Genomic DNA, 17,019 nt, shown 5'->3' on the forward strand with positions numbered 1-17,019 from the left:
CGAATTCTATGTTCCTTTTGATGGCATAGAAGGCTCTTTTTACCTTGTTGCTCAGATCGTTCACAGCTTTGTGGAAGTTACCTGTGGCGCTGATGTTTAGGCCGAGGTATGCTCTAGGGCAACGGTGTCTAGATGGAATTTGTATTCATGGTCCTGGGAGCTGGACCTTTTTTGGAACACCATTAAGATTTACTGTCAGGGCCCAGATCTGACAGAATCTGTGCAGAAGATCTAGGTGCTGCTGTATGCCCTCCTTGATAAGGGACAGTAACACAAGATTATCAGAAAACAGTAGACATTTGACTTCAGATTCTAGTAGGGGGAGGCCGGGTGCTGCAGACTGTTCTAGTGCCCTCGCCAATTCGTTGATATATATTGAAGACGCTGGGGCTTAAGCTGCATCTCTGTCTCACCCCCTGGCCCTGTGGAAAGAGATCTATGTGTTTTTTGCCAATTTTAACCTCACACTTGTTGTTTGTGTACATGTATTTTATAACGTCGTATGTTTTTCCCCAAACACCACTATCCTTCAAATTGTATAGCAGGCCCTCGTGCCAAATTGACTCGAAAGCTTTTTTCAAATCAAATCAAATCTAAGTTCATTTGTCACGTGCGCTGAATACAACAGGTGTAGACCTCACAGTGAAATGCTTACTTACAGGCTCTAACCAATAGTGCAAAAAAGCTATTAGGTGAACAATAGGTAGGTAAAGAAAGAAAACAACAGTAAAAAGACAGGCTATATACAGTACCGAGGCTATAACAGTAGCGTGGCTACATACAGACATCGGTTAGTCAGGCTGATTGAGGTAGTATGTACATGTAGATATGGTTAAAGTGTCTATGCATATATGATGAACAGAGAGCAGCAGTAGTGTAAAAGAGGGGTTGGCGGGTGGTGGGTGGCGGGACACAATGCAGATAGCCCGGTTAGCCAATGTGCGGGAGCACTGGTTGGTCGGCCCAATTGAGATAGTATGTACATGAATGTATAGTTAAAGTGACTATGCATATATGATAAACAGAGAGTAGCAGCAGTGTAAAAAGAGGGGTTGGGGGGCACACAATGCAGAAAGTCTGGATAGCCATTTGATTACCTGTTCAGGAGTCTTATGGCTTGGGGGTAAAAACTGTTGAGAAGCCTTTTTGTCCTAGACTTGGCACTCCGGTAATGCTTGCCATGCGGTAGTAGAGAGCAGTCTATGACCGGGGTGGCTCGAGTCTTTGACAATTTTTAGGGCCTTCCTCTGTCACCGCCTGGTGTAGAGGTCCTGGATGACAGGCAGCTTAGCCCCAGTGATGTACTGGGCCGTACGCACTACCCTCTGTAGTGCCTTGCGGTCAGAGGCCGAGCAATTGCCGTACCAGGCAGGGATGCAACCAGTCAGGATGCTCTCGATGGTGCAGCGGTAGAACCTTTTGAGGATCTCAGGACCCTTCCTCCCTATAGGCTGTCTCGTCGTTGTCGGTGATTGTTGTGTCGTCTGCAAACTTAATGATGGTGTTGGAGTCATGCCTGGCCATGCAGTCGTGGGTGAACAGGGAGTACAGGAGGGAACTGAGTACGCACCCCTGGGGAGCTCCAGTGCTTAGGATCAGCGTGGCAGATGTGTTGCTACCTACCCTCACCACATGGGGGCGGCCCGTCAGGAAGTCCAGGATCCAGTTGCAGAGGGAGGTGTTTAGTCCAAGGATCCTTAGCTTAGTGATGAGCTTTGAGGGCACTATGGTGTTGAACTCTGAGCTGTAGTCAATGAATAGCATTCTTACATAAGTGTTCCTTTTGTCCAGGTGGGAAAGGGCAGTGTGGAGTGCAATAGAGATTGCATCATCTGTGGATCTGTTTGGGTGGTATGCAAATTGGAGTGGGTCTAGGGTTAATGGTGTTGATGTGAGAGTGAGAGAGAGAGAGAGAGACTCGACATCCAGTTAATGTGGGATAAAGGGATAAGGAAATCCCCTATACTTTGCCCATGTGGTCCAGAAAAGGTCTGGGTTAAAATGTTAACATTGGTTTAACTGGTTTAACATACTATATACATACTAATGTATATAGTATGTATAAGCTGGGAAATACAGGCCTAAGCGTTGTTGATCACTAGTTTGCTCCAATTGGGTGTGGGGTGGTAGGGTTGGAGGGTAATAAAGGACATATATATTTTAAAAAAAGATGTGTATATATATATATATATATATATGTTTATGTGTGTAGGTACAGTTGAAGTCGGAAGTTTACATACATCTTAGCCAAATACATTTAAACTCAGTTTTTCACAATTCCCGACATTTAATCCTAGTAAAAATTCCCTGTCTTAGGTCAAGTTAGGATCACCACTTTATTTTAAGAATGTGAAATGTCAGAATAATAGTAGAGAATGATTTATTTCAGCCTTTATTTCTTTTATCACATTCCCAGTGGGTCAGAAGTTTACATACACTCAATTAGTATTTGGTAGCATTGCCTTGACATTGTTTAACTTGGGTCAAATGTTTCGGGTAGCCTTCTACAAGCTTCCCACAAAAAATTGGGTGAATTTTGGCCCATTCTTCCTGACAGATCCGGTGCAACTGAGTCAGGTTTCTAGGCCTCCTTGCTCGCACACGCTTTTTCAGTTCTGCCCACAAATTTTCTATATGATTGAGGTCAGGGCTTTGTGATGGCCACTCCAATACCTTGACTTTGTTGTCCTTTAGCCATTTTGCCACAACTTTGGAAGTATGCTCGGGGTCATTGTCCATTTGGAAGACCCATTTGCGACCAAGATTCAATTTCCTGACTGATGTCTTGAGATGTTGCTTCAATATATCCACATAATTTTCGTTCCTCATGAAGCCATCTATTTTGTGAAGTGCACCAGTCCCTCCTGCAGCAAAGCACCCGCACAACATGATGCTGCCACCCCCGTGCTTCACGGTTGGCATGGTGTTCTTCAGCTTGCAAGCGCCCCCCTTTTTCCTCCAAATATAACGATGGTCATTATGGCCAAACAGTTCTATTGTTGATTCATCAGACCAGAGGACATTTCCCCAAAAAGTACGATCTTCGTCCCCATGTGCAGTTGCAAACCATAGTCTGGCTTTTTTATGGCGGTTTTGGAGCAGTGGCTTCTTCCTTGCTGAGCAGCCTTTCAGGTTATGTCAATATAGGACTCGTTTTACTGTGGATATAGATACTTTTGTACCTGTTTCCTCCAGCATCTTCACAAGGTCCTTTGCTGTTGTTCTGGGATTGATTTGCACTTTTGGCACCAAAGTACGTTCATCTCTAGGAGACAGAACGCGTCTCCTTCCTGAGCGGTATGACGGCTGCGTGGTCCCATGGTGTTTATACTTGCATGCTATTGTTTGTACAGATGAACGTGGTACCTTCAGGCGTTTGGAAATTGCTCCCAAGGATGAACCAGACTTGTGGAGGTCTACAATTATTTTTCTGAGGTCTTGGCTGATTTCTTTAGATTTTTCCATGATGTCAAGCAAAGATGCACTGAGTTTGAAGGTAGGCTTTGAAATACATCCACAGGTACACCTCCAGTTGACTCAAATGATGTCAATTAGCCTATCAGAAGCTTCTAAAGCCATGACATCATTTTCTGGAATTTTCCAAGCTGTTTAAAGGCACAGTCAACTTAGTGTATGTAAACTTCTGACCCACAGGAATTGTGATACAGTGAATTATAAGTGAAATAATCTGTCTGTAAACAACTGTTGAAAAAATTACTTGTGTCATGCACAAAGTAGATGTCCTAACCAACTTATCCAAAACTATAGTTTGTTTACAAGTAATCTATCTGCAATATTAAAGCTGATCTACCCCCTAATAAAAAAGTACTTAAAAGAAAAAATATATATAAAAATATTGGTTTAACTGTTAAAATGTGAATGTGTGGCTAAATTATTTCTAAAAGTCTCGATCAAACCCTCAACATGTACCTAATTTTAAGTGAACTTTTACCCCTTGGAGCAAAAAAAACCCCCAACAAAAACCAACCTAACAAACACCTGACATGACGAGGTGGCCGAGTGGTTAAGGCGATGGACTGCTAATCCATTGCGCTCTGTACACTTGGGTTTGAATCCCATCCTCGTCGGTGGAAGTTATTTTAATGTAGTTGTTGTAGCTAAATTATTACATGTAAATGTTCTCTCTACTACCTACCACAGCCTGTTCACCCGGCTAGGATCTAGAACGGTGGTCCCCAACTTTTTCCGGTTACTGTACCACCAACTGAATTTTGTTCTAACCAGAGTACCCCTGAAGTACCCCCTCATGTGCATTTTACCACTAAGCTCATGAGTCTTCAAGTACCCCCTGTGGATAGGCCCAGTACCCTTGGTTGGGAACCACTGATCTAGGAAGTGGAGACAGTACACGTGCATCAAAGCTGAGACCAAGAGACTGAGAAACAGCTTCTATCTACAGGCCATCAGACTGTTAAACATGAAACACTAGCTAGCCTCCGCCCGGTACCCTGCCCTGAACCTTAGACACTGTCACTAGCCGGCTACCACCCTGTACTCTACCCTACACCTGAGAGACTGCTGCCCATAGAGTCATTGAACACTGGTCACTTTAATAATGTTTACATACTGTTACCCACTTTATATATATATAGTGAATTATAGTCATCCTATATATTTTTTTGTTCATACAAAAACATAAAACATTAAAATACATAAAACACTGAAAACAAGGCAGGGAAGGATTGAAATAAAGCATTTAATTTAAAATAAATACATGATTGACAAGATTGGATATGATTAAGCTAGACTTTGATGATATGAGAGAGCGAGAGAGACAAAGAGAGAGAGAGAGAGAGAGAAAACCAAGATAGTGTCAGAGAATGAAACAGAGAGATATGTTAGGTTGTATAAGAGCCTATAGTTACCCTTCAAATTATTGACTGGAATGAATGAATCAACATAAAAGTGATGACATACTGTATGAATAACTTTTGAATCACAGATGCAAAAGCATACATGATGCAACCCTGCATAAAGCAAGCTCAGCCCTGTTATTAGATATATTGTCCAATTGTAATTGTTGTCTCTTTGTCTGTGTAAAGAGCCTAGGGTGACCACGTTTAAAATATTCAAACGCAGGACAACAGGATGATTTTGCAGGACATTCGCAGTCTCGCCTACATTACATTTTTTGAGGAGGCAGCTGTCACGCGGAGTGGAACAGGTGAACCCAACAGCAGACTTAGACAAGGAGACTGGGATGAGGTAACCAAGTTATTTATTGAAACACGGGGGGAAGATTGAGTGCAGGCCAGGGGATGCTCGGGCGGTTTGCTGGAAACCAGGTGCGGAGGCAGAGGCTGGAGCGAGAGGTATGGGGACAGGGTAAGCAGGTCCGGAGGGGAATCCAAGGGAGCGTAGAGTGGGGAATCCAGGACAGAGTAGCACGACTGACGAGAAGTCGGACTGGAGACAGGGACCAGTCAGAGCGGGCAGAACTGTAGCGGAGAGGAAAACAGCATCAGGCAAGGGAAAACAGGCACAACAGGAACAAACGGCTAGAAACATGGACTGACTGGGAAGAGATTACGATCTGGCAGTGTGGAAGTGGCAGGACTGGTGGGGATCTGCTCTGACTCCAGCACACCTGTCTCCGCCCAAACAATCACACACACACACACACACAGAGAGAGGGAGGGAGAGAGCACTGTGGGAGTGGCAGCAGGTCAAGGAGACACCGGATGAGCACTAGAGGGCGTGGCAGGAGCAGATGTGACAGCAGCACAGACAGATGTAGCCTACTGAATCTCATTATACACTGAAAAAAGTATATAAAATGCATCATGCAACAATTTCAAAGATTTTACTGACTTACTGTTCATATAAGGAAATCAGTCAATTGAAATGAATTCATTAAGCCCTAATCTATGGATTTCACATGACTGGAAATACAGATATGCATCTGTTGGTCACAGATCCCTTAAAAACAAAGGTAGGGCCGTGGATCAGAAAACCATTCCGTATCTGGTGTGACCACCATTTGCCTCATGCAGCACAACACATCTCCTTCGCATAGAGTTGATCAGGCTGTTGATTGTGGCCTGTGGAATGTTGTCCCACTCCTCTTCAATGGCTGTGCGAAATTGCTAGATATCGGGGGGAACTGGAACACGCTGTCGTACAAGTCAATCCAGAGCATCCCAAACATGCTCAATGGGTGGTGACATGTTTAGTGAGTATGCAGGCCATGGAAGAACTGAGATGTTTTCAGCTTCCAGGAATTGCGTAAAGATCCTTATGACGTGGGGTCGTGCATTATCATGCTGAAACATGAAGTGATGGCAGCGGATGAATGGCACAGTAATGGGCCACAGGATTTCGTCACGGTATCTCTGTGCACTCAAATTACCATCGATAAAAATGCAATTGCGTTCATTGTCCGTAGCTTATGCCTGCCCACACCATAACCCCCCCAACCCCCCCCCCCCCCCCCCCCCACCACCATGGGGTACTCTGTTCACAACATTGATATCAGTAAACCGCTCGCCCACACAACGCCAAACACGCTGTCTGCCATCTGCCTGGTACAGTTGAAACCGCGATTCATTCCTGAAGAGCACACTTCTCCAGCGTGCCAGTGGCCATCGAAGGTGAGTATTTGCCCACTGAAGTAGGTTACGAAGCTGAAATCCAGTCAGGTCAAGACCCTGGTGAGGACGATGAGCACGCTCATGACCTTCCCTGAGATGGTTTCTTACAGTTTGTGCATAAATTCTTCGGTTGTGCAAACCCACAGTTTCATCAGCTGTCCGGGTGGCTGGTCTCAGACCATCCCGGAAGTGAAGAAGCCGGATGTGGAGGTCCTGGGCTGGCATAGTTACATATGGTCTGCGGTTGTGAGGCCGGTTGGACCTACTGCCATATTCTCTAAAACAATGTTGGCGGCGGCTTATGGTAGAGATATTAACATTCAATTCTCTGGCAACAGGTCTGGTGGACATTCCTGCAGTCAGCATCCCAATTGCACTCTGGTGTTGTGTGACAAAACTGCACATTTTAGAGTGGCCTTTTACTGTCCCCAGCACAAGGTGCACCTGTGTAATGATGCTGTTTAATCAGCTTCTTGATATGCCATACCTGTCAGGTGGATGGGTTATCTTGGAAAAGCAGAAATACTCACTAACAGGGATGTAAACAAATGTGTGCACAACATTTGAGAGAAATAAGCTTTTTGTGTGTATGGAATATTTCTGGGATCTTTTATTTCAGCTCATGAAACATGGGACCAACACTTTACATGTTGCGTTTATATTTTTGTTCAGTGTGTAATATGCATAAAATGCATCCTCCAATTGCAGCGTCTGCCTATGTGTCACGTTCCTGACCTGTTTTCTTTTGTCTTGTATTTATTTAGTTGGTCAGGGCGTGAGTTGGGTGGGTTTGTCTATGTGTGATTTTCTATGTTGGGATTTTTGTGTCCGGCCTGGTATGATTCTCAATCAGAGGCAGCTGTCAATCGTTGTCCCTGATTGAGAATCATACTTAGGCAGCCTGGGTTTCACGTGTGTTTTGTGGGTGTTTGTTTCCGTGTTTGTGTTTTCACCACACGGTACTGTATAGGTTTCTGCACATCGTTTATTTGTTTTGTAAGTCAGTTTCAGTTTCGTTATAATAAATCATCATGAACACTAACCACTCTGCGTATTGGTCCGATCCGTCTCGCTTCTCCTCGTCCGAGGAGGAGGAAGATTATGACACCCGTTACACTATGCCCACACATATTCTCTCAAGAACATTTTCAATAAACTCAAACACGAAGTTAGGCATACCTAATTTCAAAGTAGGCCTTGTTGGTCCCAACTGTCCTCTAAATGTAGCTGGAATTTAACCTGAAAGGATTTGAGAAATGTCATTGGTTGACGATAGGCCGATGACATTGGCCAACCTCTAGTTTTGCATTGCGCCGAATATCAGATCCCAACAATGATTGGATAAGTGTTTAATATCACCAGTAGGCCTACCACACCCTTATGATATATATCTTGTCATAAGCGAAACGTGATTCCAAGAGACAGGTGGAAATAAATGCGTTCGAATTTGTTGATTAAATGCGGGACATGATTACTTGGTTGTGGTAAGCGGGACAAAGGGCCACAATGCGGGAGTGTGTGTCCAAGGCTATTTGTTCCACCTTCTTCATCACTTGTTCTGTATAGATGTCATTGAGGGGTACCTGACTTTCTCCATGTTCCCACAGATTTGTATTACCCTTATCAATCTGACTAGTGTTCCATAGAGCACCAAACCACCTCAAAATATTAAAAAGATAGGATGGATTCTATATAGCATTGATAAAATGACATGACGCTAAACAAAGTCCTCCACATGCGCCTCATACACATAATAGTTTCTCACAGCACAGGAGTGGGGCTCCACTAAAACATAGACATTTCTGGCGCCAAGATGTCTAGCTATTGAACTCATCTCCCTGACCTTGGCCAACTGACCTCTGATTGGTTGACATGTTGCTGGGCAACTATTATTCTAATCACCAGACATATTTAGCCAATCAGCTGCGGGCAATTACCTGGTTAAGACCCGTTTAGGCTACTTTGACCTGTCTCCACCAGCTACACAGAGAGAGTAGATGCTGTATCTCTGTGCTGTCCTTCACCTCAGGATTTCTGTTCACTTTAACCATATCTACCTGTAAATACTACCTCAATCAGCCTGACTAACCGGTGTCTGTATGTAGCCTCGCTCACTTTTATAGCCTCGCTACTGTATATAGCCTGTCTTTTTACTGTTGTTTTATTTCTTTACTTACCTATTGTTCACCGAACACCTTTTTTTGCACTATTGGTTAGAGCCTGTAAGTAAGCATTTCACTGTAAGGTTGTACCTGTTGTATTCGGCGCACGTGACAAATAAACTTTGATTTGATCCAAGGACTTTCACCTGTTTGCCCATGTAAGTGGACTTTGTGGAGCCAGAGTGACTATTATTTAATGTTGTAAAGGCCTACATATTGTGTATTCCTTTTCACTATGTAACAATCCCTTTATTACATTGTCACTAGCCAACTATACCTAACTGTTATCCAGTATAACTTGGTTAGTATTTCACCTGTATGTAATATGCCATGTTACATCACCTGCTTTGTACACTTTTTGAATGACTACTGCTTGCCATTGAAACCTATAGGCCTAAAATGATCGCTTCCAGTGGTTATTATTGTCATGTGACCATTCCAAGATGGCGGCCCCCATAGCCTAGTTTATATTAGCATGCTAGTGTAATTAGCCGCATGCTAACAGGAATGCTAACGTTCTAACTTATGCTTGCCTATGTATGGGTTTATACTGTTTATAATGTTATGTTAGCTTGCACTGTTGATAACGCACTACTATAGCATTCTAGCTACATTAGTTTAACCCTTTCCTTAAAACTATGAGTCCACCTTACCGGGTGGTGCTCTCCTGTCACGGAGGTTTAAAGCAGTGTACTCAAAGGAAAAATGTCCCCAGTAGTGTTTGTCATTAATTCCCATGAATTGAAATAGGCCTACCTTGGATATTGACGTGACAAACACATTTAAACCCTTCAAAGTAATTTGTTATCTGGATTATAATGGACTGAAATAACTATTATTGTAATGTTATTTAGATATCTGCCATTAAAAATTGTTCGATCAAGTAAACAACTTGACGTGAGAAACGCATAGACATGAAAATTGTGTTTGATATGCCCTGAGGAGTATAAAGACCGGTTGCTTATTACGAAAAATAGCGTGGTTTTATGTTTGAAGTTATACTGCATCCCATTACTGGATTGCGCAAAAGATGCGACTCCGGTGGGACTCGAACCCACAACCTTTGAATCACTCCTCAAGTGCTTGACTAGAAGTCCAATGCGCTATCCATTGCGCCACGGAGCCACCTGTTGATAGGTTACGCACTAGCCAATATAACGTTGCGGCGTCCCGTAAAACCTTGCGTAATCATAACGCATTTGATCTAGCTTTTCTGTGTACACAGGTTACTAAATACGTCACAATGGTCACGTCATATGTGAAGGAAGATAAGTATAGATGTCGTGTACATTGTAAGTAAACAACGTATAATATACATTAGCCCTAATAATATTGCTGTAGTATGCATTGAGTTCAAAACATTTGCTGCTGGCTGAGATGTGAAACCGCTTTAGTTTATCGTTTTCTTGCCACGGACGCGTTGTGCAGTGAATTGAACATAAAGGGACCGCTCTTTCGCATTGTCAATAGAGCAAGAATCACATGCTTTTTAGTGAAACAAGCGAATATATTGTGCTAACTGGCATTGTAGCTTTATGAGCATCCCCCAGTTAGTCGAGGACATTTCTGGTTGCGACAACCTAGCTATGATATCACTGCAACCAACAAGTAACCAAGATTTGCACTCGCCAACCAATCCGAAGGATATAGCTCATCAGTCGAGGTTGCGACACCAGGAATTAAAGAATGGGGGCATTTTCTACCAGGAACCAACATACTCGTCGATGCCGACCCTGTATCGAATCCCAACACGGCTGCTGTATTTAGCCTTGAATCGTTTTAAATGCTTTCTTTTCCTTACTGTGACAATCTGAGAGTAGAAAAGTATCAGGCTTCATCCGACAATCCTCGTTCCTCTCAGCCTGTAAATCTGTCATCGTCATCCGTAACTTTTTATTATGAAAACCTGTCTCTTTTTGTCAAACCGCTCACCCTCTTCAGGATTCGAATTTATAGAAGGGTAGCCTAAATGTGTTAAACAAGATTCCTGGGGTGTTTAGGCTTATCTCAAATGAGAGAAATAGCTTAATTTATACATTTAATATCAAGTTCACATCGAAAACGTAATGTTGGTAAAAAAAAAAAAGTAAATAAAGGAAGTAATTGAAGACACAGAATTGGAGGAAGACGTGAGAACGACAGGGGAGAATACTTATGAGTAATACATCAATGACAAATGATGCTGTATATACAGTTAAATAAACACCACAGAAGGACAAACAATTGAACACAAATAATTACAATTATAAATAATTAACTGAAAACGGAGAGCGACTGATCGCTGGCTCCATCAGAATGCCAAGCCCATAAGGAGCAGAGGACAGGGCTGACTTCAGCCGGGCACAGGTGTGGATATCATGAACAGAGGTCCAGCCGGGCACAGATGTGGAGATCATGAACAGAGGTCCAGCAGGGCACAGGTGTCAAGGCCACGGACAGAGAACCAGCTGGTGGTGGAGTAGTCCGTAGAGGAGCGGAGGACTGATGCGGTTAGAGGTGTGGACTGGATGCTGGATGGTGGGACTCCTTACAAAGTCATCTGATTGGCAGCATGTTTTTTGCATCACTCTTCATCAATGCCACCAATTACCCAGCATACCACAGAGCATTTTTAACAACCTACTTGAAGGTCTGCTTCCTCTAAAGGCTGAACTGTCTTGTTGCTGGGTTGCCAACTCGGGCCAGTACAGCCCTCCTGGCCAAATGTATCCAGAGATATAGCCCTGAGATATAGCCCTGGTGTACTCTCTTTTAGAACTGTCTCCTGAAATGGCAAGCATCCTTACTGCCACAAATCAAATCCAATTGTATTAATCATATATACAGAATACAGCGGGGTGTAAACAGTGCAATGGAATGCTTACTTGCAGGCTACCTCTCAACATAGCCCTTGTCATGTAACCTATCAGCTCACCCAAAGACAAAAACGTTACTTTGATAACCTGTTCAGTGTCAAAACACCAGTTTACTAACGCGTTAGATAGCGTTACTGTAGCTACACTAAATATTATTAACCGAACCGTGCTAGCATATTACTGTAGCCTAATGCACTGATCTTACCTGCTAGATATTCCGATCGATGATGGTGATCAATGACAACAGCAGACAACAAAACATTGTAGCTAACGTTACTTCAGAAAATAAAGATAATTCAAAACAAAATTACCAGGAAATATATTTTTCCATGGTCCTCTTCTAGAGTTTAAAGGTCCCGCCATAGCTCTATCCTCATTGGTCAATTCTCGGTTACCTCTTGGCTGCACTGGCGTCTCAGATTGGTTGGCGAGTACAATTGTTGGTTACGTCTTGGTTGCAGACGGCGATATGATTGGTTGTCGCAACTAGAAATTTGAAAATTAGGTTGGAACAGAGTCTTAGAAATTTGTTGAAATACCATACTTGACCTGCTGAAGCCAGAGCCCGGATAGCTCAGTCGGTAGAGCATCAGACTTTTAATCTGAGGGTCCAGGGTTCAAGTCCCTGTTCGGGCGATGCTTTTTTTTTTTTTACCTGCTAAATATTGCTGGGCATAAACTACGTTTCATTAGGTGGCTAAACGAGAATTTTGAATACACATGCCCCTGAAGACCACGCCTAAATTGCGTTCTTGTGTTTACACTAATTCGTTGTATTCAGAAGGTCCGTTTCTTGTATTTATCAGTTTTACAGACCGCCAAGCTGTAATTATGCAATAGTCAATAATAAATACAGAACAAAAGTTTGACTGGATTTGATTGGAATATCATTTTCAAGGCTGTCTGTCTGGTGAACGTTTCTAGATGTGGGGCTAATTTGTGCATTTCCAAAACATTCCACTAGGTGGAGACATTGCCCATGTACTTTATGGGCTGACAGTCTTTTAAAAGAAATATATTTTTAGAATTGAAGTACTTTTATTTCTAGTATGACTAATTGTACAGCAAAGCCTTCACAACATTTACTTGATACTTATATAGTAAAAGGACTAAAATTCAAAAGGAATACATTATATGTCAATTTACTAAGCACAGTCCTTCACAAATACAGAGTGCATGTTAGTCCAATGCAACACCATGTTATGTCCTTATCTACTTCTATACTCTCAACAAATGCATAGGATGGTGTTTCACAGCTGCCGTACATTGACATTTACCTGAATTCCATTGCACAGTACGTACTTAAAGATTGACTGTTATTAATACTAGTCTATCATCTATGCTAGTCATTGTGGTTCTTACTAACAAAACAGAGCAGAAAAAAAATTCGCAACCACATCAGATGGTTGAGATATGAAATGAATAGGTGAAATGACATAGCAATAGCTTTGAATAAAGGTCAATTGGTTTACATTTCCTCTAATCAAACATGAATATATTCTTATATCATCTAGCTTGTCAAATGTGTGGTTCTGGTTTACTAATCGCAGATGTAATATAAATTAATGAGTTTCCAGGGCATAGATTCATGGAGTCAAATACCATAGTGATAAAATTCAATACAGGTCTTTGTCATATGATATGTCATGTCCAATTGAGTGGTGGAAATCCACTGCCAGGGTTTGTTCTCTCCGATGGTAAAACTGTTGTGGAACAGATGTGTGAAGTCATTCTGGCGCAGAAAGTTCCTCCTCCAGGTAACTCATAACAGTTCCTTTCTTTCCAACCTGATGTGGCTCCAGTGGGTAGAACCTGATCACGACCCGGTCTTCAGTAAGTCCAAGTTCTCCTGTAAGGAACGGGAAGATATTGGCACTGTGTTCCTTGTTCTTCTCGGCAGTGTCAGTGACACCGATGGCGGACACGGACAGTATCACTCAAGGAGCCCAAGTTCCACCCATGAGCATTGGCAGTCCAGGTTTCACCACCAACATCATTCTCTCTTCGGGTTTCCCTAGAACAGCGGCTGTTTTGGAGCACAGCTTTTTCAAGGAATCCTCAGAAAACGTACTCTCAGGTAAATTGCTTTCTAAATCAATGAACGGCATGATGATTTTGTAAAGAGGCCGTTCTTTCAGATGAGAACGCTAGGGAGGTCAATTTGCCGGCCTGACATAGGCTTTTCAGTGTCAAATAGATACACGTCAAATAACACCATTTGAGGCGTCAAATATCACTATTTGACACGTCAAATACGATTCTTTACCAGTCTGGACCTGAATATCACTCCACGTCACATTATAATGTGACACTTTGTACGTAGTTAATACACATTGATTACACTCTCACTCTATTTCATATGTCACAACGATTCACCGATACGTATGCTCTGAGTCATAGATTTTGTCATTGATGATAACATTTGCATAAAGGTCGTTTGTACTCCGCCCAAGTCTCAGGTACTGATGAAAGACGTTCACTGAACTTCTGTTCTTCCGAGGTAAAATTAGCTAGCTAGTTAACAATGGCTGCCCAATTTCTCGAAAATTGTAAATCTACCATCTCTGATTTGCACCAGACTGCTGCTCTCCTCCAACCACCACCTCAGCTCCTCCAACCACCACCTCAGCTCCTCCAACCACCACCTCAGCTCCCCCAACCACCACCTCAGCTCCCCCAACCACCACCTCAGCTCCCCCAACCACTTGCGCCGCAGCACTTTATTGGTCGGAATGGGTGATTGTGCAACAAATCCAGTTCACCATCATCAACACACAGATGGTACTGTTGCGGACAATAATTCCATTGGAAGGCCCCAGAGGCAGCCTGGGAGTTGACAATCTACAGAGGGTTATGGCAGTTATATCTTCAGCACCACTCGTTCCTACTTCAACCTGACTTACTACATACACCCCTGATACTCCCCTACTGGGATGAGGGATTGGACACTATATCTTCAGCGCCACTCGTTCCTTTTAATCAGTTCATTTTCATAATACTAACATTCCCGCTCTTTCACACTCTGTATGATTTGGTCTCTAGAAAGGTACGGCAGACATCTTCAACTCTAAACGGATGGGGACCAGAGTTTAAGACACAGGTGGCCTTAACAAAAGTTAAGTACTTCCCCATTCCAGTACGATTCTGTTTGGTCATATTTGGAGAGAGTCAGGTACTGTTAAGATATACGGCCGATGGTTATTGTATTTTGCTTTATGGCACTTTAACACAACGTTCCATCTGCTGACACAATATTTGTCTTCCACTCAGTACAACACGACCCAGGAGAGGCCTACTGCAAGCACTGGACTGGAGCCTTCAGAGCGTGCCTGCTGTGGGAGGACAACAGAACATTCTGAATGGACATTATTAAAACAGAACTTACATTTTTGTAATGCCCAAATCGGGACTTTTATAAATTGTTAAAATAAATAATTGTGTGGAGAACGCCCTATAGTTTAAAAAAATTAACTATGAAGATAGGGATTCAGTGGTTCGGCCCCCGTTACATTTTATATCATTGTGATTAACAGCAACCTGCTTAAGTTAATGAGTTTAGTTACAACTGAGGTTGGATTGAAAACCTACAGGAGGGCAGCTCTCCGGGAACAGGGTTGGATTGAAAACCTACAGGAGGGTAGCTCTCCAGGAACAGGGTTGGATTGAAAAGCTACAGGAGGGTAGCTCTCCAGGAACAGGGTTGGATTGAAAACCTACAGGAGGGTAGCTCTCCAGGAACAGGGTTGGAGAGCCCTGATGTAAACCTACAGGAGGGTAGCTCTCCAGGAACAGGGTTGGAGAGCCCTGATGTAAACCTACAGGACGGTAGCTCTCCAGGAACAAGGCTGGAGAGCCCTGATGTAAACCTACAGGAGGGTAGCTCTCCAGGAACAAGGCTGGAGAGCCTAGGACTAATGAATCTAGTTCTTAGATCAATGCATTTGAAATTCGATAAGTCACTACGAAGGTGCAGTTCCCAGAAGTGGAGATGTCAATTAATGCAGTGGATGGGAAGCCTTATTCCATGTAGTTCTAATTAAATGATAATGGTTGAAGTTAATGTTCTTAATGTAGGACATCAAATGATCAGATTTGAATGAGTTGGCTGCAATATGGCAGCAGTACTTCAGTCAATATCAGCAAAGGATATTGGTTATTAGTGAAGTGTTTCTAAAATAACTAACCTTAAAAACACCAAGACAAACAATATGGACTGTATAATTTAATATTAATGATCATTAAGTTAACAATAACAGCCAATATGGAAATACAGTGCATTTGGAAAGTATTCAGACCCCCTTGACTTTTTTTCCACATTTTGTTACATTAGAGCCTTGTTCTAAAATGTATTAAATAAATAAAAATGTAGCGTCATACCCAAGAAGACTCTATGGTGTAATCGCTGCCAAAGGTGGAGGAATTCGATGGTCGGGGTGTCCTCAAACCCAAGGGGTGGCACCACCGTTGCCCCAGTAGCAAACTCCAACACCATCGCCACTGTTAGAGGACATTCTCCATCTGAGGAGTACACAGTAAAACATTTAAAATACACATTTAAAATCACAAAATGGAATAATATGCAGTTAACTATAAACTTGAACAAGTGACTATTTTACCTTGCACCTCAGCCAGCCAGTTGAGCCAGTGGCAGATGGTGTCATTCTCCAAACACCGCCGGTTGCCGCCAGGTATGGAATAGGTTACTTTAAACAGGTCCCGCAGGTCCCCACAAAAAGTGCTCGGAAGCTGTCCGGGTGGTTCCACAATGCTTCGAGCAGCCCAAGAGAGTTGAGACCATTTTTGAACCTGTTATGGTTTCGAGACAGTATGTATATTTAAAATAGGTGTTACGGACAATATAGTGACGTGTATTGATTTAGGGGTGTGGACTGATTAAAAATACTTGTGTTAGAGGAGGTAATGACAAGTACTTCACAGATTTATGACAGAGTTGACTTCCTGCTCCAAGGCACCTGCATGCTCCCTTGGACAAATTGTTGAGCCACCAATTGAACCACACCATCTCTGTCCTCCATTGTCTTGACAACAATCCTTTTTTTTTGTAGAGGAACGAGCCTCCTCCTCCTGTCTGTCTTAAAGGCCTCTACATTTGGATTCATCTGGGGGAATGTTTCCCCCAAAACCTTCAAGCTGCTCTCCTGACCATAGGGCACTTTGATCTGCCTCACAGGATACTCTAAAGATACTGAGATACGGAAACATTATTTAAATCTAATAAAAAGTATCCCAATATAAAACAGGGAAATAGTCCATGATCTTTAAAATCAGTAAAATAACCTACAATAAGCCTGTTTAATCACAAGATAGATTCACACCTAGCTTACTTACAAAGCAAGCACTGTGCATCGCACTGTGCCCTCATGTACTACA

General features: G+C 42.8%; 3 non-coding genes across 3 annotated transcripts; 2 read left to right on the forward strand and 1 right to left on the reverse strand.

The window, feature by feature from the left end:
- Positions 1–4,006: 4,006 nt before the first annotated feature.
- trnas-gcu (transfer RNA serine (anticodon GCU)) lies at positions 4,007–4,088 on the forward strand. The gene has a single exon. It is a non-coding gene; the product is annotated as a tRNA-Ser (tRNA).
- A 5,718-nt stretch (positions 4,089–9,806) lies between these two features.
- Positions 9,807–9,898, reverse strand: trnar-ucu (transfer RNA arginine (anticodon UCU)). The gene is given in 2 exon segments: positions 9,807–9,842; positions 9,862–9,898. It is a non-coding gene; the product is annotated as a tRNA-Arg (tRNA).
- A 2,293-nt stretch (positions 9,899–12,191) lies between these two features.
- Positions 12,192–12,264, forward strand: trnak-uuu (transfer RNA lysine (anticodon UUU)). The gene has a single exon. It is a non-coding gene; the product is annotated as a tRNA-Lys (tRNA).
- The last annotated feature ends 4,755 nt before the right edge of the window (positions 12,265–17,019 follow it).

Source organism: Salvelinus alpinus, chromosome 39 (genome assembly GCF_045679555.1).
Source record: "Salvelinus alpinus chromosome 39, SLU_Salpinus.1, whole genome shotgun sequence".
Classification (NCBI taxonomy): Eukaryota; Metazoa; Chordata; class Actinopteri; order Salmoniformes; family Salmonidae; genus Salvelinus; species Salvelinus alpinus.